General features: G+C 38.5%; 1 protein-coding gene and 1 pseudogene across 5 annotated transcripts in view; one reads left to right on the plus strand and one right to left on the minus strand.

Annotated features, from left to right (window-relative positions):
* LOC311605446 (uncharacterized protein) overlaps positions 1-24,409 on the minus strand; it is a 354,125-nt gene that overhangs the window by 280,399 nt on the left and 49,317 nt on the right. The window lies entirely within an intron of this gene.
* On the plus strand, positions 19,656-23,059 carry LOC311605036 (large ribosomal subunit protein mL66-like; annotated as a pseudogene). Its single transcript has 2 exons — positions 19,656-19,694; positions 22,489-23,059. The product of its transcript is annotated as a large ribosomal subunit protein mL66-like (transcript).

Genomic DNA, 24,409 nt, shown 5'->3' on the forward strand with positions numbered 1-24,409 from the left:
TTACTGCCATCTCCAACTTGAATCAGATCATGGATGTCGATCCTGATCTTTGCCAGTATCTTCATTCTGTGTGGAATTTATCTATGATTGAGATGAATTTCAAAATACCACAAGGAACCATTTGAGTCCTTTCTGCTATTTTGTAATAGTTGCAATAAACCCATGGATAATAACAAACAAAAAGACAAGTTCATTGCTCCTTTATTCTAACCCCAGCCATCGTGAGAGCACCCAGGTCTTTTTGTATAAAAATGCTGAAGAGGTCATTGTTTCTTTCTTTCTTTCTTTTTTTTTTTTTTTATAAGACAGGGTTTCTCTGTGTTAGTCTTGCCTGTCCTGGGCTTGCTTTGTAGACCAGGTTGGCCTTAAACTCACAGTGATCTGCCTGCCTCTGTTTCACAAGTGCTAGGATTAAAGGCGTGCGCCACCACGCCTGGCTCCCAATCATTGTTTCAAGGTGGCCTTATCCTGCCTTTGGGGGTTATATTTCTCCTATTGCTATTCCCACAATCAATTATGTAGGCTCCAGTTATACAATTTATTATATTATTTTGGGCTTTTAATAAAAATTTGTATTATGTAGGCCCAAATAATTGCATGAGAACCATGTACATGCAGGTGCCTGAAGAGGCCAGAGGGGGGGCGTGGGATTCCTAGAACTAGAGTCTGCGTCGGTGACCAACGTCGCGCTAGGAGCCCAGCATGGGCCTCTGAAGGGGCAGCAAGTATTCCTCACCTGCGCCCTCTCTCCAGAGCCCCTTAGTTTGCCTTTTGATAAGGTTTCTGTCTTCTGAGAAAGAATTAGTTGCAGGACAGATTTAGTAGAGGGCTGAGAACATAATAGTCACTCAATAGATTCTGAATAGATGGCTAATTCAAAAACTTAGTCTGTCTTATACCGATAATACGGAAGCTGAACTTTGTACATAATTGTCTTAGTTGGGGTTATCCATGTTGCGATAAAATATCATGACCAAAAGTAATATGAAGAGGAAATGGTTCACAAGCTTACAGCTTGCAGTCGCGCATCATAAAGGGAAGTCAGGGCAGGAACTAAGGACAGAAGCATGTAGGCAAGAACTGAAGGAGAGGCCGCAGAGAAGCACTGCTTGCTGGCTTCCTCCTGTGGTTTGCTCAGTCTGACATTGTATGCCATCTAGACCCACTTGTCCATTGGTGGCATCACATTCAGTGGGATGAGTACCCCCACATCAATCATTAGTCAAAAGAAATGTCCCATGGGTTTCTCTACTGTCCAGTTTTATGGAGACATTTTCTCAGTTGAAGTTCCCTCTTTTCAGATGACTCTAGCTTATGTCAATTTGATGGAAAAAAAAAACTAGCCAACACAATTGATTTCTTGTTGCCTTGATATACTAATACATTACTTGCAAATTATTTAATTCTCATTTGTTCCAAAAATGTCATGCTAATATTAATATATTATATAATATTATATATCATAATATAAAACATCCAAATTTAAAAGTCCCAGTTTTTAATAATTCAAAGGTGCCTCACCTTTGACCATGTCCCCTGGAGGGGAAGACCTGGTGGCACTCAGAGGAAAGACAGCAGGTTACCAAGAAGAGACTTGATATCCTATGAGCATATACAGGGGGAGGTAATCCCCCTCAGGAACAGTCATAGGGGAGGGGAATAAGGGGAAAATGGGAAGGAGGGAAGAATGGGAGGATACAAGGGATGGGATAACCAGCCAATGGACAGAACACTCTCCACAGTAGAGTGGAGAGTGGGATATTACTTTCTCACATACTCTGGTGCCTCAGCTTTGACCATGTCCCCTGGACGGGGAGACCTGGTGGCAATCAGAGGAAGGACAGCAGGTTACCAAGAAGAGACTTGATACCCTATGATCATATAGAGGGGGAGGTAATCCCCCTCAGGAACAGTCATAGGGGAGGGGAATAAGGGGAAATTGGGAGGGAGGGAAGAATGGGAGGATACAAGGGATGGGATAACCATTGAGATGTAACAAGAATAAATTAATAAAGGAGGAAAAAAAAAGAGATGTAACAAGAATAACTTAATAAAAAAAGGAAAAAAAAGACTATCTTCACATACCACCTGAAATAAAGTATTATAGATATATACAAAAAAAAAAAAAAACAACAAAGACTCTAAAAGTTCTATTTCTTTAAAAAGTTAAAGCCTCTATAACATATACAAAATCATGGGCTCTTGTGAAATATATATATATATATATATATAATGGTACAGTTACATTCAAAACAAAACAAAACCAGAATTCCTCTATGTAAAGAGTTCAGTTCTTGGTATCTGGGACATATTTACAACCCTCTGGGCTGCAAATGGTCCTGGTAGTACCATTTCTGCAGCTCTGTCATTCAAAGCAAACATAGCTTATCTCCTAGGCTCAGGCTACCTCTACTCCACAGCTGCTGCTGTCTTTGGTGGTCGCCCCTTGATACTAACATCCCCAAAATGCTGATATCTTCACTTCAAGTGGACTGCAACTTAAACAGTAGGTTCTCCTGGGCTGTCTTCGACATTGTGCCTGTCACTGACACATGATACCAAGCCTCAGCTTCTCTCCACGACCCCTTCAATTAGGAAGTTTCTAAAACTGAGGCTATAATTTCACTAATGGCCAATTGTGGCCTATCACAGTGCCAAGCCTCAGCTGGTCTCTATAATCCCCTCATGCCTTCAAAACCTGTACGACCTAAGAGACACGTGACCAAGTTCTTCTGCCAACTTGAGATACAGACTTATCCCCCTCTGAATCATGTCTTCTGTGTTGTGCTGACCCTTTGGAACCATTTCCCAGGAGATTTTACCTTAGTAATGCTGATCCCATCTTAATCATTACTAATTTCTCAGCTCTGGCTAACCACCATTGATTGCTTTGGCAAAGCAAATGTTTCAGTTTACTGGTTCTGGTCTCTTTTAAACAATACTGATTCTTCAGCTCCAGCTTACCACAATCGCAGGGTCCTAATTCAAAATATTTAAAGGCCCTTAAAGAGCCATAGACATATTCTCAGAATTCTGTCTGAAACTTCACTAGCTAGACCTCCTGTTGTTTAAGATCTTTCCTCGTACACATACCCCGTCTTACCTCCTTTCATCAGGTTCAATGAACTTCTCTCCATTTCTCCTTTGGCCTGCAACTAATTAATCACAAAATTCTGCCAATCCCATTTTCAATGCCAATCCCAGTTTTCAGAGAACAACCTTTTTGTCTTAGCATCAGACCAAGTTGTTCTGGGATTTACATGAGGCCCCCTTGGCCAATAACCCAACTTAATGTAACCTAGTCCCTCCACTAAAGCCTTGCCTGACTACAAAACGTTGCCAGTTGAGACTCTATATCCCTCATCTTTCATTAGGCTCACCATCATAGATTCCAAGAAGTTTCTACTGCGCTAGGTTTCCACACTACATCCCCAGTTGGCCCCCAGTTAAAGCTACCCCTCTCTGCATTCTCTTCCTCCATTCCATCTCCCCCAACCCAGGCTCATCCTTACCCCTTTCTATCCCCAGGCACTCCCAGCCTACCCATAAAATCTATTATCTTTCCCCTTCCCAGGGAAATCAATGTCCTATTCCTCCATAGCTCTTTTCTTTACCTAATGTTGTGGCTGGCTTTTCCTCCCATCCCTTAGCTCCCAGAATAAAGACCCATGAGACTCATTAAATATTACACCTAGGTCATATAGCTAGGCTCTTCTCTGACTAGCTCATAACTTAAAATAACCTGTTAGACCAATTTTCATTTTACAATGTAGCTAGTTACTTACGTTCAAACACCATGAGTCCATCTTCCTCACATCTTGCCATCTGAACCTCACCTGCCTGTCTCCATCTCAGGATCCTGTCTGCCTACTGGATATTCCACTTCCTATTTCTTGCCTAAGCTATAGGCCATAGGTTTTTTTTTATTGACAATACACAAGAGATTCCTTCTACACCCTAATCTCTCTGGGTCTACAAATTGTAGCTTGGTTATCGTTTACTAATAGCTAATATCCAATTACAAGTAAGTGTACACCATTTTTGTCTTTCTGGGTCTAGGTTACCTCACTTGGGATGATTTTTTTTTCTAGTTCCATTCATTTTCTGGCAAAACTCATGATGTCATTTTCAACAGCTAAGTAAATTGTGTAATTAAATGTGTAAGTAATTGTGTAAATTACCACATTTTGTTTATCCATTCTTTTGTTTAGGGACACTTATTTTGTTTCTACCTTCTGCTTATTATGAATAAAGTCACAGTGAACATTCTTTGAGTGTATGCCCAAGAGTGGTATAGCTGGGTCTTGAGATACATGATTTCCAATTTTCTGAAAAACTACCATATTTATTTCCATAGTGGTTGTACAAGTTTGAACTCTTGAAAGAATAGAAATGAGTAATATGTACATAATATGCACTTATAAAATATTGATAATTTGTGTATATGGAAATGTTTGAAAAGTCTGAAATTTTAAAATTGTACTTGAAAAGAGCAATCTTGTCTGCCCTACTGCTGCAGGTGTGCAAGGAACCCACTGATTTTGTAGGAATCTCACAATATCTTTGGAGATCACAATATGAAGAAAAAGGAAGTCCAACTGACTCAACATATCTGAATTTAGGACCTAAGTTAAAAGTTTGAGATTCAATCTCCCAGAAGTAATTTCTTCTCCCATCAGGAAACATGTATGCTATGAATAAGATCATGAGACTCAGAGGCTAATTGTTTGAGAACACCTAATTGAAAGTAATAGCAAATGAGAGAGTCACATTAGTGGCTTAACGTTAGTGGTCACATTAAAGCCTCACATTTACATGAACCTGGTTTATTTCCTGCTTCCTAATTGACATTAGTAGAGTAAATTATCCTGGCATACCTTCAGAAGCTTATTGCACACTGGACCTGGATGAAGAGGCATTAATGAACATAGTAAAGAGTATATATCGCTTAGTTCAGAGATTCTTAGAATTGAGGTGTGATTCTGCCTAAACTAGAGCATATAATGAGGCTGTGAAAGCGCTCTAGTGAACATCAGGAGGAAATAGCAGACTTCATTGTTCTAAACTTAATGTTTAAGGAAACAGGCAAAAAGTCAGCTAGAAAACGTAGAAAACACAATAATGTGTTACCTTCTCCCATAGTCCCTACACTAAACTAATATACTCCACATGGGGTAGGTTTCAAGTTTAAAAATGAGAAAGTGTTTCCTACCATCAAAAACCTGGCCTTGGAGAAAAGCATACAAAACAGTTTCACACATCACTGTCTGACGAGATGCTCACTGATAATTTTAGCAACACTGGAGAGCTTACTGATACACTTTTCTCTCTCAGAAAATCTGAAACTCAAAAGAAAAAAGAAGAGTACATAAAATCAAATTGGAAGCTTGAAGCTTTTCAGGAAAGTGAGTGTCTGAAATAGGACATCTTTAAGAAGGTCAGGGTGTAGGGTCCTGCTTATCAACAGGTGCCGTCTTATCAGCAAATTTCTATTCAAAATTTTGAACATAAAAAATGTTAAGCAAAATTAAACTACCTGCAACATGCTAACAGCAGACGGACCATTGTTAGCTTAGAAATTACAGAACAAAGTGGCAAAGTTCACAGCTTTAGTTACATAGAGCCAAAACCACCTCTCCCCATCAGTAATTATTGGGCTGAGCATGTTATATCAGTTACAAAGAGGAGTTTTCATTGTTTGTTAATTTTTACCAGTCAATATGCTAATAAAGGAATTCATTTACATGTCAGGTCATTGTAGATCAAGGCTTTGACAACATGAAAAATATTCTTCTTTCCATAAAAGTGTCAAATACACCTTAATATGGTTCATTTATTTACCAGTTCACTCACTTGTTGAACAAATGTCTACCCAGGACCGCTCTGTAGACATCAAGGTTAGGCACTTGGAAGGACTGGGACTGACCAATGAGGTTTCAACTGTATTATATTATTTCTATTGACCTTACTAATTTTATTTTCTTTCTCCAAAAGTAGGTTATTATTTCACTGTCAATTTGGCATTTGGCGAAGCTAAACCCAATAACCTAAAAGGAAAGAAAAACGCAACAGAAGTAAATTTGAATCAATTAAGAAAGTCAGTCGGAGGACAAGATTGACAGAGAACTTTATATTTCCATTTTCCTGCTCTACCCGCTGCAGCCAGAGCTTTATGCATTCTCCCACCTCAGTACGCTTTAATAAGCGAAGCTCAAAACAGTCGGCAGCTTATCTAGAACACCAACATTATTTGCCAGTCCCACTGCGTTTGGGAATGGGGCTTCTAGTTTACCTTCAGTGCTCCCCAAAGGTTTGGAGATCATTTTCTCAGTCGTGAGGACTCCTAAATTACACAAAGTGGATTAGAACTTTTGACAGCTGCTTCTCTTGGAACCTGTTCTGTGTGACCTTGAAAGCCACCTCCATTCCATCACAAAAGCCCCTGGGGCTGTCTGCTACAACCTTGGCATCTCTCACTTAGAAGCCTGAAACTCAATATATTTAGAGATTTTGAAGAAATAATAGCAACTCTCCTGGTTAGCAAACAAAAAATGTCTTAGATGAAGCATAGGCAACTACTTTCTTCTAACCACATTGTAAGTTTAACTATAAATCTTCTAATATTCATGCAATGTTTCTAGAACTGTGATCTTCTAAGCAGGAAAGTTATTTTGAAACATATATATATATATTTTAATTACTTCATTTTATAAATTAAAATATGTTAAGAGTTTATAGTTTGATACTGGATATGGCAACACAACATAAGAATGTAAAAATATTAATGTATTCATCATATGTAAATATATGCAAAACGTATATTTATGTAAATTTTATTATACTAGAGTATAATTTTTAACAATTAAAAAAATCTTAGTTATTCCTTATTATAAGTGACACGGTAAAAACAACCAATACTTGATATATAAGTAAACAAGAATAGTGAAGAAGAAGAATAACCCAGTAACAAAGCTTAGAGCACAAGGAAAAAACAAAAACATTACAGATTCCTAGAGGACTTTTATCACTAAATGAGTGCACAACCTGCCACAGAGTCTTCTATTTTCCCAAATACTAATCCCCAACTGTGGAAATAATTAGAGCTCCACGATGTAGGCCAGCAATATTAAGAGAATGTCAAATCCCAAGATCTTGGGCAGAGACATTCTTTTTTGACAAAATAACAGGAATATGGGGACCTACATTTTAGTTAAATGGATGATTAATAAAAACTGTGCACCTAAGAGAATGCAAAATTAAGAACAGTATGCCTATTTAGGTCAGCTATTTTTTGATGTACTCCCGAATTAACATCAGTAATATGAACACAGTTAGTTCACATTAAAGCAGGGCAGGCTCTTCATTGCTAATCAAATGTAATAGTTTTACATATGTTTATATACACCAAACATAAAGTATTATTTCCTCCACATTACCAAATATGTTACAAGCAGTGTAACCACTCCTAAGAGCACAATAGGTTTAGACTATATAAGAGATAGAAGTCAGAAAAAAAACGTTTAAGTATTTAGCATATAATGTAAGCCACACATTTTCTTATGAATGTGATGCGTGTAATTATTTTTATTTGTCGTGAAGGACATAATTCCCCAGGAATTCAGTACAACTCCCTGTTCTGTGTAGGCCTTGATACTGTGTGGCTTAACACTTTTCTACCTTCCACTTGAGAACGTATGGCTTGATGCTATCTTTACCATTTAGGAACTGCTTGCTGGTTGTTGTTGTGATCCAGGTATACATGCAGAGATGAAAAAATGGGAGTGCAGTTAGTGATTTCCTCTCCTTATAGAGCACACAGGGTAAATGCTTGGGGTGTATGCCACATACAAAAACACGGTTGAAAGATAATTACAGACTCTGATAACCTCTATGGGAGAAAAAAGCTCTTGCGGTCAGTGGTTGGTGATTTCTGTATGATCAAGAAAGACCATTATAGGAAGGTAAAGAGTGGGAAGAGAGTAGGAGGGAGAGTTTTAGGAGAAAGAGAAAGAGAGACAGAGAGACAGAGAGAGGTAAAAGGAAGGGAGGGAAGAAAGGAAAGAAGGAAGGAAAAAAGGGAGGACAAGAAAGGAGAAAGGGGAGCATAGTCTGAAGGAAGACTAATTTGTGATTCCAGCTAAGCTACTTTCCTCTCATGACAAACAACTGAAACCAGCACAGAATGTATGAAATCCCTTTCTCCAGGTGCAGAGACACAGGCAGAAACAAGCTGTGACCCCTGAAAGACAAAAACAGGTGAGGTGAGTCCTATCATTGCCTCAGATTTCTGAAGAAAGTTTATCGCCCGTGTTTGGGGGGAGGGATAGAGCAAGCTCAGAGTAGGAAGTGAGACACAGGAAGCCTCAGCACAGCATATCACCAGAGTGGAGGAAGCACGGCACAGGTGCAGCTCCAAAACTTTGAATAAGCCTCGGGAGCCCTTGCCTGAGTACAAGCTGCACATGTGCAGGAATGTAGGATGACACTTGGGGGACAAACAGTCCCCAAAGCAGATTTGTGCTCCTGCAAGCTAAGGATAACAACTCCTTAAATACCTGGAACATTCCATGGTACCTTTTCATAAAAGGAACAAGACTCAAGCAGCCTCGGAGTAAGGGCGCCTTTGGTTACAGAAATAGTTAAGATACCCTTTTGATAACTAAAACGCCTGTTAATACAAGTGGTAAGAACAAAAATCAAAACCACTAAACTAAACATATTAAATATTGCCAAGTATAGCACATGCCCTCAATTAAAACCCATTAACAGAAACAGACTCAAAAATAATAGTAGACTTAACAATCAAGAGCTTTGCAATAGTTATTATCAATTTGCTCAAGATATTAAAGAAATAACAGGATATAATAAGTTGAGCATAAAATTTACCAGGAAAACAAAATCTAGTGAGACTTCCAGAAACTGAAAAGCACAACACCTGAAGAAAAGTTATAGTACATGACTGGATTAGATTATGAAAAAAATCATTGAATTTGAGAAAAAATACAAAAAATGTTCGCTAATTTCTTCAGTTGGTAATTTAGCTAGATGGGAGAGGGTTTGTCTTGTAAACACAAGGCCCTGGGTTCTAGACCTGACACTAAAAATAAAAAATAAAAAATTTTAAATTAAAAGAGAAAGTTGCCAATTTCCAATTTCTAACAAGAAGTATTGACACCAAGTAGTCAACTTAGTGACAGGGTTAACACAGTGAAAGAAATACCTAAAATTTCATACCTAGCCAAAATTTTATGAAAAAACAGACACGGAAATGAAATTTAGATATGCTCAAACATGTGGAAGCTGAAATAATTTGAAATCAGAGCTAAAGTCTAAGAACTAATGAAGAAAATAAAAAGTAAAAATCAGCAGATGGCATCAGGGTTCATACAAGTGACAATGAGTCAAGAATGACTGGCAGTATAGTAAATGAGCTCCTCTTCATCATAAGTTTCCTTTAAAGACAATTGACCAGCACAAAAAGAAAGTCATTACCATGTATTTTCAAATGTGTAACATGTTTCAAGGCAAAATACATTTTAAAAGCACAAGAAGCAGGGTGTGATGGCACATACCTTTAATTCCAACACTCAGAGAGTGGTTCCCAGAGTGTGGGCAAGATTGGTCTACAGGAGACTCAGAGATACAGAAGAAAACCCTGTCCCCAAACAAACAAACAAGCAAACAAACAAAAACAAGCAAGCAAACAAACTAAATCATTGTGGGAAAGTACATACAGTGGTTAAATCCTTACATTTATATAAAGAGTATTTTTCTGTTTGTGGGTGAAAATAAAGAGAAATTTTAAAATATATTATAAAACACATAGTAAAGAATGTAGCCAATAAAGTCATAAATCAAATAGTAAGAGTTTCAATTAATTAAAAAACATGAAAGAAAAGACTGATGTAGAAAAATAGACAAAATGAGGACGACAAAGAGCAATAAAAGATACTTAATCCCTTGTGTCAACAATTGCATTACTAATTAAATATACATTAAAATATAAAATCAAATCCAATGAAAGTCAAGATAGAGCCTCCTTAGGAACCCGCAGGCCAGTCCTGCCACAGAAAGGAGTAGGCTAGCTACAGATCTTTACTTCTTCTGTTTCTCCAAGTTCAGCACCCCAGTTCTCACGACCAGGACATAATACCTGCCACAGCCTCTCTTCCACTCTTGCACGAATCTCCACAGGGTCACACAGATCTTCCCCTCCAAACTCTCAGCAAAGCTGTTGCTTGTGAAATTAACCCAGAAAAATCAGTAGCCCTCCTATATACAAACAGACAAACAGACTGAATGAGAAATCAGGAAATTATCTCTAACAATAGCCTTAAATAATATAAAATATCTTGGGGTATCTCTAGCAAAGTAAGTGAAATATTTGTATGGTAAAAAGTTTAAGACATTGGAGAAAAAAATTGAAGATAATTTTAAAAGATGGAAAGATTCCCCCGTGCATTGAGTATTGGGATTAATATAATAAAAAATGGCCAAACTACCAAAAAAAGAAAAAAAGAAAAAGAAAATAAATTCATACCTATCACCCTGCGCAAAGCTCAACTCCAAATGGATCAAAGACCTCAACATAAACTCAGATACTCTGAACCTGTAAGAAGAGAAAATGAACTCTTCCTGTTTTCCATCACGGCTCAAGATCTAGGTGCAAAGAAGAACCCCATGTGGAAACTTAGCATCGACAAGCTCTGCCTCAGTATCTGTGTGGGGGAGAGCAGAGACACTCTGAAGGGGCAGCCAAATTGTCAGAACAGCTCACAGACTACATTTGTATTTTCCAAAGCTAGGTACACTGTCAGGTCTTTTGTCATCAGGAGAAATGAAAAGGTTGCTTTTCACTACACAGTCCGTGGAACCAAGGCAGAAGTAATTCTGGAGAAAAGCATAAAGGTACAGGGGTATGATTTATGGAAAGACAACTTTTCAGATACTCTGAACTTCACCTTTGGGATTCAAGATCACATTGGTCTGGGCATCAAATATGACCAGAACATTGTCGTCTATGTGCTGTTGGGTAGGCCAGGTTTCAGCCTCACAGACAAGAACCTTAGGACAGGCTGCACTGAGGCCAAGCACAGAATCAGCTGGGAGGAGGCCAGGAGCTGGTTCCAGTGGCAGTCCAATAGGATCATCCTTCCTGGCAAATGAATTTTATCCAAAAGTCAAAGGAAGAATTCTCAGAAATGCAAAGAGAGGTGGGCGGAGAGAAGGAGGAAGGGAGAGAGAGAGAGAGAAAGAGAGAGAGAGAGAGAGAGAGAGAGAGAGAGAGAGGAAGATGAGGGGAATGAGGACTAGCTTTGAACACACTGGCAAAGGAGAAGACTTTCTGAGCAGAACACTGATAACACAGGAACTATGACCAACAATTAATAAACGGGACTTCATGAAGTTGAAGGAAGCTTCTGCATGGCAAAGGGCACTGTCATTTGATCAAGGCAGCAGCCTACATAATGTGAAAAGATTTTTTTTATCAACTCCACATCCAAAATACATTTAAAAAATCTTGGTATAAAGAACAAATAACCCAATTAAAATTGGGATACATATTTAAACAGAATTCTCAATAGAAGAAACTCAAATGGCTGAGAAACACTTAAAGAAATGTGCAGCATTCCTTACCATCAGAGAATTGCAAATCAAAACTGCTTTGAGATTCCATCTTACACGTGTCAGAATGGCTAAGATCAATAATACAAGATTATATAGTGGCAGCTCATTTCATGAGGATGTGGAGGAAGGGAAGAGTTCTTTATTGATGGTGGAAGTGCAAATTGTATAGCCACTATGGAAATTTGAGTGGTAGTTTCTCAGAATGATGGGAAATGGTCTACCTCAATATCCAGCTATACCACTCTTGGTCATATATCTGAAAAACCAAATGATACTTTATTCAACCACAGGAACACTTGTTCAAACATGTTCATTGCTGTTCTATTCATAATAGCAGAAACTGGAAACAACCTAGATGTCCCTCAAAAGAAGATTGGATAAAGAAAATGTAATACATTAACACCATGGAGAATTACACAGCTTTTTAAAAATGGCATTATGACATTTGTAAGCAAATGGATGGCACTAGGAAAAAATCATCCCTAGTGAGGTAACACAGTTCCAGCAATATTAATAAGTTATTTATTCTTTTATATCTGTATATTAGACTTTAAATAAAATATAATCAAGCTACATTCCATAGACCTATAGAGGTCAGGCAGAGCAGAAGGAACACACAGGAGAGATGGATCTCCCTGCAAGGAGAAAATAGAATATATTTCATGGGCAGTGTAAAGAAAGAGGAGGGGGCCTGTGAGAACAAAGAGTGGGAGAAAGAGGAAGAGAGATGGCGTTGAGGGAGGGAATAACCAGGAAAAACACTGCTTGACATGAAGAGCATTTGAGGGACACCAAAGAAACCTAGTGCAGTGGAAACTTCCTGGAATATATGCAGGTGATCCTAATGATATCTCCAAATAATGAGGGAGACAGAACCCCTACTGGTCATTTCTTTTTTTAATATTTTATTAATTTATTCATATTATATCTCAATTGTTATCCCTTCCCTTGTATCCTCCTATTCCTCCCTCCCTCCCTCCCACTTTCCCCTTATTCCCCTCACCTATGACTGTGACTGACAAAGGGGAGGACATCCTATTGGGACTTTAAGTGAGAGAAGCATGGGAGAATGGGGAGAAATAGAAGAATCCAGAGGGTCCTAGAATCCTACAAGAAGAACATTATGATGGCCCAGAGGTCCTGCTCAAACTATGGCACCAGCCAAGGACAATACAGACAGTAAACTTCAAACCCCTACCCAGATCTAGCCAGTGGACAAGACATTCTCTATCCTTGAGTGGAGAGTGGGGACTGACTTTCACACGAACTCTGGTGCCCCATATTTGACCATGTCCCCTGGATGGGGAGGTCTGGTGGCACTCAGAGGAAGGATAGCAGGCTACCAAGAAGAGAATTGATGCCCTGCTGGACATTTCTTGTCACCAAACAAAGCCTCCAGTGCAGGGACTGGGTTTTATATAATTGAGTCATTGGACAAAGGGTTTCATGGAAATCCTCAAACAACTGAGGCTGTTGGTAAGAAAATAGACTGCTCTCAACAAGTTGACAGGCCTCCATTGATGAAGACAGCACCCACACAAGCCATTGAACATAGAGACTTCAAGCTGGTGCCTAAATAGAACCTTTACTCCCATGTTCTAATGTCTGTGACACAGAGGGGTACCCTGCAGGCTACCAAAATAGAAAAGTAAATGCAAATTCAACCACAAAACCCTTGATTTACTATCTGCCCTAGGCCATTGGTGGTACAAGTCTTGAGGGAACAACCAACCCATATCTGGTTTGACTTGAGATCCACGAACTAGAATCCAAATCTGGCCTTGCTAGGATGACCAAGGAGCAGAGTCTAGATAGCCCAGAGACCAAGGAGAAAACAAACACTACTAGTCTAAACAAACAAATAAGAATAACAATAAAATGATCCCTAACGATATTCTTTCACCAACTCTCTATCCGTAAGAGACCTATTATCCGAAACATATAAGGACCTCAAAAAATTGAACAGTAACAAACCAAATACCTCAATTAAAATCATAGGGTATAGAGGTAAACAGATAATTCTCAACTGAGGAATCTCAGGTTGCAGAGAAGAACTTGAAGAAATGTATAACATCCTTAGAGATCAGGAAAATGCAAATCAAAGTGATTCTGAGATTCTATCTTACATATATCAGAACGGCTAAGATCACAAACTCAAGTGACAGCGCATGCTAGAGAGGGTGTGGAACAAGGGAAACACTCCTCCCTTGCTGTTGGGAGTACAAACTTGTACAATCACTTTGGAAATCAATCTGTCACTATCTCAAGAAATTGGAAATAGTTCTATCTCAAGACCCAGCTATAGCATTATACCACTCCTGGGCATATAACCAAAACAATGCTCCACCATACCACAAGGACATTTGCTCAACTATGCTCATAGCAGCTTTATTCATAATAGCCAGACACTGGAAACAACCTAGGTGTCCTTCAACCAAAGAATGGGTGAAGAAAATGTGGTACATTCACACAATGGAGTATAACAGTTATTAAAAACAAAGACAATATGCAGGCAGATGGATGGAACCAGACAAGATCATGCTGAGTAAGCTAATCCAGACTCAGAAAGACATGCATGGCATGTGCCCACTTGTAAGTGAATATTAGCCGTAAAGTGCAGGATAACTATGCTCAAATCCACAGACCCAAAGAAGCTAAGTAATATGGCAGACCCAAGGGAGGATGTTTCAGTTTCACTCGGAGAGGGAAATAAAATAGACATCTGAAGTAGATGGAGGGAAGGAACTGGGTGGTGAGGGGGGCAGAGGACAACAGCGCTGGGGATCAGATGTCTGTTCTTTTCTAATGACAGAAATGGAGTGGACCTGGATGGGGAAGAAATTGGGGGGGAGCTGGGAGGAGTGGAGGGCGGGGGAACTTTACTCAGATTCTATTGAATGAGAAAAGAATCTATGTTTAGTTAAAGGGGGTGGATAACGATAAAAAAAAAACAATAAAACATGTACAAGTTCCTGTGTTTCATGTCTTACAATGAAAAGAAGTGATTAAATTACTTTAAAGAAGAGTTATACAGCTTTATTTTAGCCTTGAAACATTCCTAGAAAGATGTAAAAGCAAACCAGCAAAGAAAATGGATTCTGGAAATCCAAGACTGAAAGGTTGAAGTAAGCTAGATAATTAGTTTAGTACTTCAGGCTAGAAACAATGATGGTTTATACTATATCAATATTTATAGGTTGAGAGAAAAGTAAACATAATCCAGCTCTGTCTTTGGTTTGGCTTACATATAACTAAAACTTACATGTATTTTTAAATTTTTATATAATAAGTATATTTCAGGAAAAATTTTTACAAAGGCAAGTTGTATTTCCCAGGTGATATTTGAAGACATTTGTTTGCTCTCTCAACAATATTATTTTGTATGTAACAAAATTTAAATCAATAGTAAATGAATTAAATGGTGCAGTTTTAGAATTGAAAAAATGTCAATGCAACAAAACCTAAATATTGAATACTTCTTGATTATGATCCAAATGCTGGCTTAGCTTCACATGTGATCAAAATTTTAGTTATATTAGTCCACTGGGGTTAGTAATGTCTTAAATATAACAGGAAACTCCTAAAAACCCTGGTAATTGTACTTTCCTGCATCTGTAATGAGTTACAGAATGCCTCATTTTGTACTGGGGGATTGGATTATTATTTGCTCTGCCTGGGGCATGCTTCGCACTAAAGCTGTTCTACATTCAATGCTTTAGTATTTGGCTGCTTTAAACTAGTATTAAGCCATCATGAATATGTGCATGATGACAATTTTACCATCAGTGGAGTGACCGAGCTTCTGTGCAATAAGACATGTTGCCAAGAAATACCTAGAATACTTTAATGAGTTCATAATTCTGTACACATAAAATCAAGATAACCCACTATTATTACTCTCCTATTCTGTGCCACTGTGTAACCAAAGAAGTATATATTAAAATGAAATTATTTATACATATGTACATAAGTATGTTTGTAACATCCACACACCTAACATTATAAAGACTAAGAAGGTATTATTTAGGAATATATAGATAGATAGATATAGATATAGATATATAGATATATACTTATAATAGCAATTTATTTAAGCCATGAATTTGAAAAAGCAGAAGGAGTAAGAGAAGATCTGCAGGTAGGAAAGGCAAGGCAGAAAAGACGTAATTATGCTATAATCTCAAAAATAACCTAAAAACTAAAGTGACACATTTACCAGGTATCTGTGCTCCCTGGTACCTTGTAATGCTAACAAACCCTTTATTCATAAAGTTTCTTTATCTAGAGAGAAGTCTGAGAAAATGCTATGGAATTTTTTAGCTTTTATTGTGAACAACCTGTGTACTTAACAGTTTTAATTGTAAGAGTGGGATATTACTTTCTCACATACTCTGGTGCCTCAGCTTTGACCATGTCCCCTGGAGGGGGAGACCTGGTGGCACTCAGAGGAAGGATAGCAGGTTACCAAGAAGAGACTTGATACCCTATGATCATATACAGGGGGAGGTAATCCCCCTCAGGAACAGTCATAGGGGAGGGGAATAAGGGGAAAATGGGAGGGAGGGAAGAATGGGAGGATACAAGGGATAGGATAACCACTGAGATGTAACAAGAATAAATTAATAAAGGAGAAAAAAAGAATTGTAAGCAAAATAGTTATTCTTTATTCTCTAGTATCTATCCTTAGCCTTCTTATAGGGGAAACATGTCACTCACGTATTTTTCTCAGAATCTAGCATGTTGTTCTTGCTAAAACTATCCTGTGTTTTCATTCCAGCTTCTGAATCCATTCTTTTCCTTCTTGCTCAAATTGTTAGTATGTTACCTGTCTTTATTAAGCAAGCCAGTCCCTTGAGATCACAAAAGTTAAGTGAATCTGATGAATCTTCAGACCTGTAATGTTTCATTGTACATTTAATACTATGTCCTCAGTAACTGTAAGTTCAAAGCACACCTTCCTATGTCGCCTTTATCCTAGCAAAAGACATTTCTTGAGTCAGTGTGTTGGTTCACAATTTAAGGTAGACGAGAAAATTATAAAATAATGTTAATTTTTAAATTTTAAGATTTATTTATTATGTACACAGTATTCTGCCCGCATATGTGCCTGCCCGCCACAAGAAGGCACCAGATCACACTACAGATGGTTGTGAGCCATCATGTGGTTTCTGGGGATTTAACTTCAGACTTTTGGAAGAGAAGATGGTGCTCTTAACCTCTGAGCCATTAAAATACTACAGAGAAAAGCAAAGTGTAGCACATCTGCCAACATGATTAGAGACACTGTGAGAAGGGGTAATGGATAAAAATTCCTACCCCTCACCAAGAAGCCACTTCCAACTGATACCTGCTGGGAAAGGAAGAATCAGTTTTCTCCAGTAAAATTTCCCTGAATATATCAGATCCATTCCAAGAAGGGCCCCAGGCCCAGAAATAAGTGAGCAGCACAAAATAGACTTGATGTTGTTTTGTGTGCTTTTTGTTTTGTGTTAGTATTTATTGGTTTATTTGGCTTGTTTTTGCTGTTGTTTGCTCATTTGTTTGGATTTTCATTTCTGAAAAGTGAAATAATGTAAAGTTTTGCGGGTAAGGAGGTGGGGGGATCTGGGATGGTTTGGAGGAGGAGAACGAACATGATCAGAACATATTGAATGAAAAAATATATTGCTGGGTGTGGAGGCGCAAACTTTTATTCCCAGCACTTGGGAGGCAGAGGCAGGTGGATCTCTGTGAGTTCAAGGCCAGCCTGGTCTACCAAGTGAGTCCAGGATAGCCAGGGCTCTGTTACACAGAGAAACTGTCTCAAAAAAATATTTTTAATAAAAATACAATTTAAAAATCAGAAGCACTACTCTTGAGTATGATACAAACTATATTAAAAGTTTTCAAAAGATCTTTTTTTTTCTCTTATTGAAAATATATTCTTATTCATTATATCTTGAATATAGTTCCCCTTTTGTTCACAGCTCCCACTCCCATTTTCTCTGCACCTCTCCTTCCTTCTGGAGTCATCTTTTTCTGTCTCTTATTAGAAAAGAGTGGACTTCTAAGAGATAATAGCCAAGCATGGCAAAATAAAATCTAATAAGATTAAGCAAAAACTTCCATATCAAGTTTGGACACAGAAACCAAACAGGAAGAATAGTCCCAAGAGCAAACAATAGTCAGAGACTGGGAAGTCCCATAAAAATATTAACCAGATGGTGGGTGGTGTTGCACACCTTTAATTCTAGTGAATCTCTGTGAGTTCGGAGCCAGCCTGGTCTGCAGAGCATGTTTCAGGAAAGGCAAGGATACACAGAGAAATCCTGTCTTGAAAAACCAAACCAAACCAAACCAAACCAAACCAAACCAAACAAGCAAACAAAAAAAACCCTAAGCTATTAGCTCTGATATATACACAGAAGAGCTGGGGCAGACTTCTCCGTGTTTAGTGAGTTATGTAGGTGTTGTCTTCAGCAATGGTGCCTGACTTTCAGTTTAGGGAGGGCAAACTATAGTCTTGGCAACTGTGTGGGTTGAGAATTCCTATGAGACTGTAAATTTTCCATGAAATATTTATTTATATATCAAACAAATAGTAGAACAGAGTGATCATTTTAATGAACTGTAAATCAAATCACTAATATCTTAGTTGGAGTACATATTTTCAATTTCTGTTCCTTTAGTTTTTTTTCTTAATCATGTCCTACTGATTTCCTTCCCAAAAGATTGAACATTAATATATACAGCCATGAGCATAGCAGCCGTTCTTGATGGTCTCAACAAAAAACACAATGTCACTTCCATTTTTAACAGAAGAAATTAAGCTTGTTTTCTTCTGAAACATTGATGAAATTAACTTATAAAGATGATAGACTACTCTAGATTATTTATTTAGATTATTTAAACTCATGCAAAAAGGATGAGGCAAGTTACATAACGGAAAAATTATCCTTAATAATGTGGCACTGCATGTGGCAACAACATCACTGTAATGAATGATTTATTCCCAAAGAAACACAACATTTGTTGTTAAATAATGAAGTAACGTGATTAAATAAGATTATAGCAAAAAGCAGGCAAGCTAAGGAAAACTACCTATTTGTTCCTGAGTCTTTGCTGCTTACAGTGTGCCCGTGCAAGGTCATTATTAAAAGCTCCTTACACTCTCAGGGTGTCAAATTCATACTCTTCAATTTAGGAAGCTGTCTAAATTATTTGTACATGCATTAAGGTTTTAAGAAGATTTTGCTAAAAGAGGACCTTTGTTTTAGTTATGTTAGGAAGAAAATAAATTAAATATTTTGTGACCTAATTTTCATTAACTATCTCAATGTATTTAATTCGTGACTCTTTACATTTCTTAATATCAAACACCGTTTCCATAATACTAATTAAATGTCTGTTTCACTTATTAAGGTGATTACCAAGCGTCTACAGCTCCTACAGGTAGAGGGCTTTCAATGTCTATTATTTCTGATTCCAAACTGTTGTGTTTACATCACAGTTTTCTGCTCTGTGTTTTGACATTTGTGTTTGTTGACATCTAGACTTCTTCTATTCCTTGGCTATTGTGAACAGAGCTACACTGAAATAAGGAAGTTTATCTATAGTAGGATAATCCTTTAGGTATAATTCCAAGAATCGTAAGGCTGGATTATGTGGTAGGTCCAGTTTTCATTTTTCTTTTCTTTTTTTTTTTTTTTAGGAACTTCTACATTGATTAGTGGGTGTACCATTTTGCATTCCTGCCAGTAGTGAGTAAATGTTCCCCTTCTCCACCTCCAAGTCATCATTTGACAGCATTTGTCATATATGGTAATCTCAAAGTAGATTTAATTTGCATTTAATTTACATTTTACCGATGGCTAAGGATGTCAAACAATTTACAAAATATTTCTCAATCATTTGAGTTTCATCTTTTGAGAACTCTTTAAAATTCCATGCCCACTTGGTTGGGTTGTTGATTTTATGATATTTAACCTTCTATAAAAATTGTAACTGGTAATGATTTTTGCTACTCTCCAGGCTGCCTCTTCAGTTGAATGACGGTGTCACTAGATCTACAGAAACTTTTTAGCTTCGTAAGTTCGCATTTAATTGTTGGCCTTAATTCTTACCCTGTGAAAGTCCTGTTCAGAAAATTCTTTCCTATACCAATAAGTTCAGGCCTGTTATCTACACACAGTTAGTGTGTCAGGTGTTAAGTTAGGTGCTTGATCCATTTGGAGCTGAGTTTTGTGCAAGGTGAGAGATAAGGATTAAGACTCATTCTTCTTCTGATTTACCCAATGGACAGGACATTCTCCACAGTTATGTGGAGAGTGGGAACTGACTCTGACAGGAGCTCTGGTGCTCCATATTTGAGCACCTCCCCTTGGTGGGGAGGCCTGGTAGCACTCAAAGAAAGAATAAGCAGGCTACCAAAATGAGACTTGATAGCCTATGACCATATAGTGGGGGAAGAGGTTCTCCTCAGTCATGGACCTAGGAGAGGGGAATAGAGTGAAAGCGGGAGGGAGGGAGAAATGAGAGGATATAAGTGATGGGATAACAATTGAGTTGTAATCTGAGTAAATTAATAAAATAAAAATTTAAAAAATTTTAAAGGTTCATTCTTATACACATAGCTATCCAGTTTGAGAAACACGCTTTGTTAAAGATGATGTCTTTTCTCCAATGTGTATTGTTGGTTCTGGTCAAAAATAAGGTGGCTGTAGGATGGTGGGCTTATCAGATCTGGTCTATTGATCTAGTATTTTCCAATTTTTTTTGTCTTTATCTGATTTGGTTATCAGGGTAATATAATTCTAGCTTCATAAAAGAATTTGAAAAATGTTCCTTCTTCTTCATTTTACTGAATAATTGAGGGGTATTGATGTTCATTATTTGAAAATCTAATAATATTGTATGAAAAATCTGTTTCTAGGGGGGTTAATTAGGAGATTTTTAACTATTGGTTTTATTTCATTGGATAATATATAACTATTTCAATTATTTATTTTTATCATGAGTTAACTGTGGGAGGCCATATATCTCTAGAAGCTCATTGATGTTTATTTTCTTTAGTTTGATGGAATACAGATATTTTCTTATGATTCTCTAGATCTCCTCAGTATCCGTTGTCATGTCTCATTTTCACATTCCTTATATTAGTTGATTTTGCTAGATGTTTGTTGATCTCATCATTTTTCAATAAAATAATTTTCATAAACAAATAGCATCCAATAAAAATATTCATACCTAATGCCATCAATGCTATAATGGAAACAGAGCTGTTATTCAAACTACAAATGTCTTCATCCTTCCACAGAAAATATCAATAAATCTGTGTGGTTTCACTAAACTGTTTTAGAATCTTTATTTACTCTGTTCAACTTTGTGTAAATAAGTGCAAAGCCTGTATGTTACACCAAGATCCTTCCTAGCTTCCTACTGGAAAACCCCTGATGTTTATCTATGGCAGCATCAAACTCAGTGAGCCAAACATAGCTTACTCATACTCTAATTCAGTAATAAGTATTGGGTAGTTATTATATTTTAGGAAGTTTTCTATGCACTACAAATAAATTAACAACTGAGGAAGGAAAACTATCATAGACAAATTGCTTGAGTCAGTCTTCCTCAACAAGAGCCTCAGACAGGTCATTGGAACATATTGTCACAGGAGACAGTTCTGAGTGTGTTACTTCCCCGAACACTACCAGGGACAAAATCTGGAGATGGAAGACTCCAATGTTGAGGCTCCAGACCCGTGCAGCCCAGGCTAATAATGTACGTAGCTTTGTTTGTGTTTAACAAAGAGTTAAAAAGTAAAAATATTTTGTATGCATGTGTAATGTCTACATATGCACATGTGTGCACATCTATCTATAGGCCAGATATTGACACCAGCTGTTTTTTATTGCTGCTTTGTTACTTACCTTTTGAGAGAAGATATCTCACTAAACCTCATAACCCAACAGTTGGCTAATGATTTCCAGAGATCTGTCCATCTTTGCCTCCCCCCAGTGCTAGTCTCTCAGAAGTGCATAGCCTCTCTCAGCTTTGTAGGTGATTATCAGGGATATGAACTCAGGACCTCATGCTGATTGACAGACACGTTACCAACTGAGTAGTTTCCTTATCCCCAGAAAAAGTATTTTAACAATTGAAATCACACACAAAAAATATAGAATTAAAGATAGAAGGAGAGAAAACACTTTGTACAGCTATCTAATACTAGTTTAAGTGTATGAATAGACGAAGTTTGGTGTGAGAGAAAGAAAGGCACAAAGAACTAGAATGTGAGCAGAATTTAAGACTTACGTTGAAAATACAAAAAGGTGCCAGATGTCAGTGTTTTTCTTAGGTTTTCTGTTACTGAGATGAAACACCATGACCAAAAAGCACGTTGGCACTGTTTGCCGCAGAAGAAAATCAGAACAGGAGCTCACACAGGACAGATCCTGGAGACAGGAGCTGATGCAGAGGCCGTGGAAAGGTGCTGCTTTCTTATAGAACCAGCCATGGAACCACCCACCATGGGCTGTGCCTTCCCCCACCAATAGCTAATTAGGAAATGCCTTACAGCTGCATCGTATAGGGACATTTTCTTAATTAAAATTTTCTCATTTCAGATAACACTAGTCTCTCTGTACCACGTTGACTTTGGACTAGTCATCACAACTTCTCAACTTGACACATAAACACTTCAACTAAGCCACGCCTTTCTTTTCTTAGTCATCCCCAAGATCTCATATCAAAAACATAAACAAATCTAAAAAAAACCATAGTCTTGCAAATTCAAACATACTCAAATTCCAATCTCTTTAAAATATCCAATCTCTCTAAAAATCCAAAATTTCTTTTAAAAGTGCAACGTTTGGTGTTACGAAGACAGTGGCCCTGAGGGCTCTGCCGTCTGGCTGCAGGCGGCAGCTTCAAGGGTTCCCCGCAGGCCCCGCCGTGACCAGCTGGTTATGGCTTCCAGCCCGTGGGTTGAGAGAAATGGTGGAGATACAAGAAAAGAAGACAACTGTAATTGAAGGTGGAGTCACAGAAACCCCAGATCCCACTAACCCCTCAGGGCAGTGTCCCATCTGCCTTTGGAACCTGAACCTCAAATATATCTATGACTGCTGCTCAGTCAGCTCATCTGCCTTCGTGAAGGCATACTGGGCCCGGAGGGTCACAGGCTTGTACCTGCAAGAACACCGAAAAATCCAGGAGTGTGTGAAGATGGCTCACTGAGCAGGTCTGCTCCCAAATCATAGGCCATGGCTTCCAGAAGGATTTGTACCAAAGGATAAACCCAATCTCAGCTGCTACCTGACTCACTGGGCTCCCAGCTCCGTCAAGCCCACCTACAAAAAGGGCACCGTTGGAACAAGGTGGATATGCTAGGGGGTCACCACCCCTAAAAGACCATGTCTGGTACTCCAGAAGGGCTCTAAAGCTGATGCATTAAGGGAAGCTGCACTGCTGACTAGAGCCTTCCAGATGATGCGCTGACCCCTCCCACCAGAACTACAGCCCCCCACAAATAGCACAGGGACGGTGGGACTAATTTCAGTTGCCTGGAACTGCCCAGCCATGGTACTGGGAGCCTAGGGCAGTCAGGAGCTGGGTGTCCAGCCACTGTGGTCTTCTGACTGCCTTGGAATGAGATCGATGTGCTGCAGGAGTCTTACCCAAAGAAATGTAATAAAGCAGATTCTCAGCTTTAAAAAAAAGGGGGGGGGGAGGTCTTTCAGCTGTGGGATTTTGTAAAAATCAAAATCAAATTAAAAACCTTCTTCAAGGGGGAAGAACCAGGGCATAGTCACATCCCAAAGCAAGCAAAAGCAAACTCCAATAAACATCTCAATGTCCAATTACCTAAGACTCACTCGTGGTTTTCTGCGACGTTCCAAAGGGCTCAGGTCACTTCTCCAGCTATGCCTCTGAAACACACACAGCTTGTCTTCTAGGCTCTGGCAGGCAGGCTCCACTTGGCTGCTGTTGTTGGTTTTGGTAGCCATACAAGGGTACTGCCATTTTGAAAACTGCTGGTGTCTTCTGCTGCAACTGGCCTTCACTCTTCATGGTGCCAAACCTTAACATCTCTGCACATCCTCTGCAACACTAAGTCTTAAGCTGCCACTGGGGTTTCCCTCACCAAAGACCTCTCCTGGCCTCTTCTAATGCCAAGCCTCAAGTGCTTTCAATGGCCCCTTCATGCCTTCAAAACCAGTTCCACCTGAGTGGCTGTTAAACTGCCAAGATTGGGTGCCCAAATAAGGTCATTAGAGAGTTTAAAGAAGTGAAAAACAAAACAAAAACAAGGCAGGAGAAAAAAAAACCTCCAAAATCTACTGAAGTGGACAAAATGTGGTCTGGAGTATTACTAGGAATGATGTCAGTAAACAAGAAATGCGGTACTTCTGCAGGGAGAGTGATGAGGGTTTTCTGATACCAGAAGCTGGAAGAGGGATGGCTTGACGGTGTGAGGTGACAATTGAAGGCTGTTTGGAAGGAATGGAAGGATAAACGCTAGAAAAGGGCACAGGGGCAAAGACAATGTTCCTCCTGCTTCCATGGGTTGGAGCAAATGATCACAGAAGAGAACCAACCAATACCTAAGAAGGCTCATAAAGAAATTACATCACCAAGGGAAGTCAGATTAATTTCAAAGCAAGAATGGAAAAAGAGATTGCCCGTGACTGACTATGAGTTCCAATTAAATAGTTTCAAGATGGGCAGAGGAGAGGTGTGGAACAGAGACACTACCAAAGAAAAGCGTGTGGATGAGAAATGACTTCAGGACCCAGCTCGTCTA

The sequence above is a fragment of the Acomys minous genome (genome assembly GCF_964271855.1).
Source record: "Acomys minous genome assembly, chromosome: 9".
Lineage (NCBI taxonomy): Eukaryota > Metazoa > Chordata > Mammalia > Rodentia > Muridae > Acomys > Acomys minous.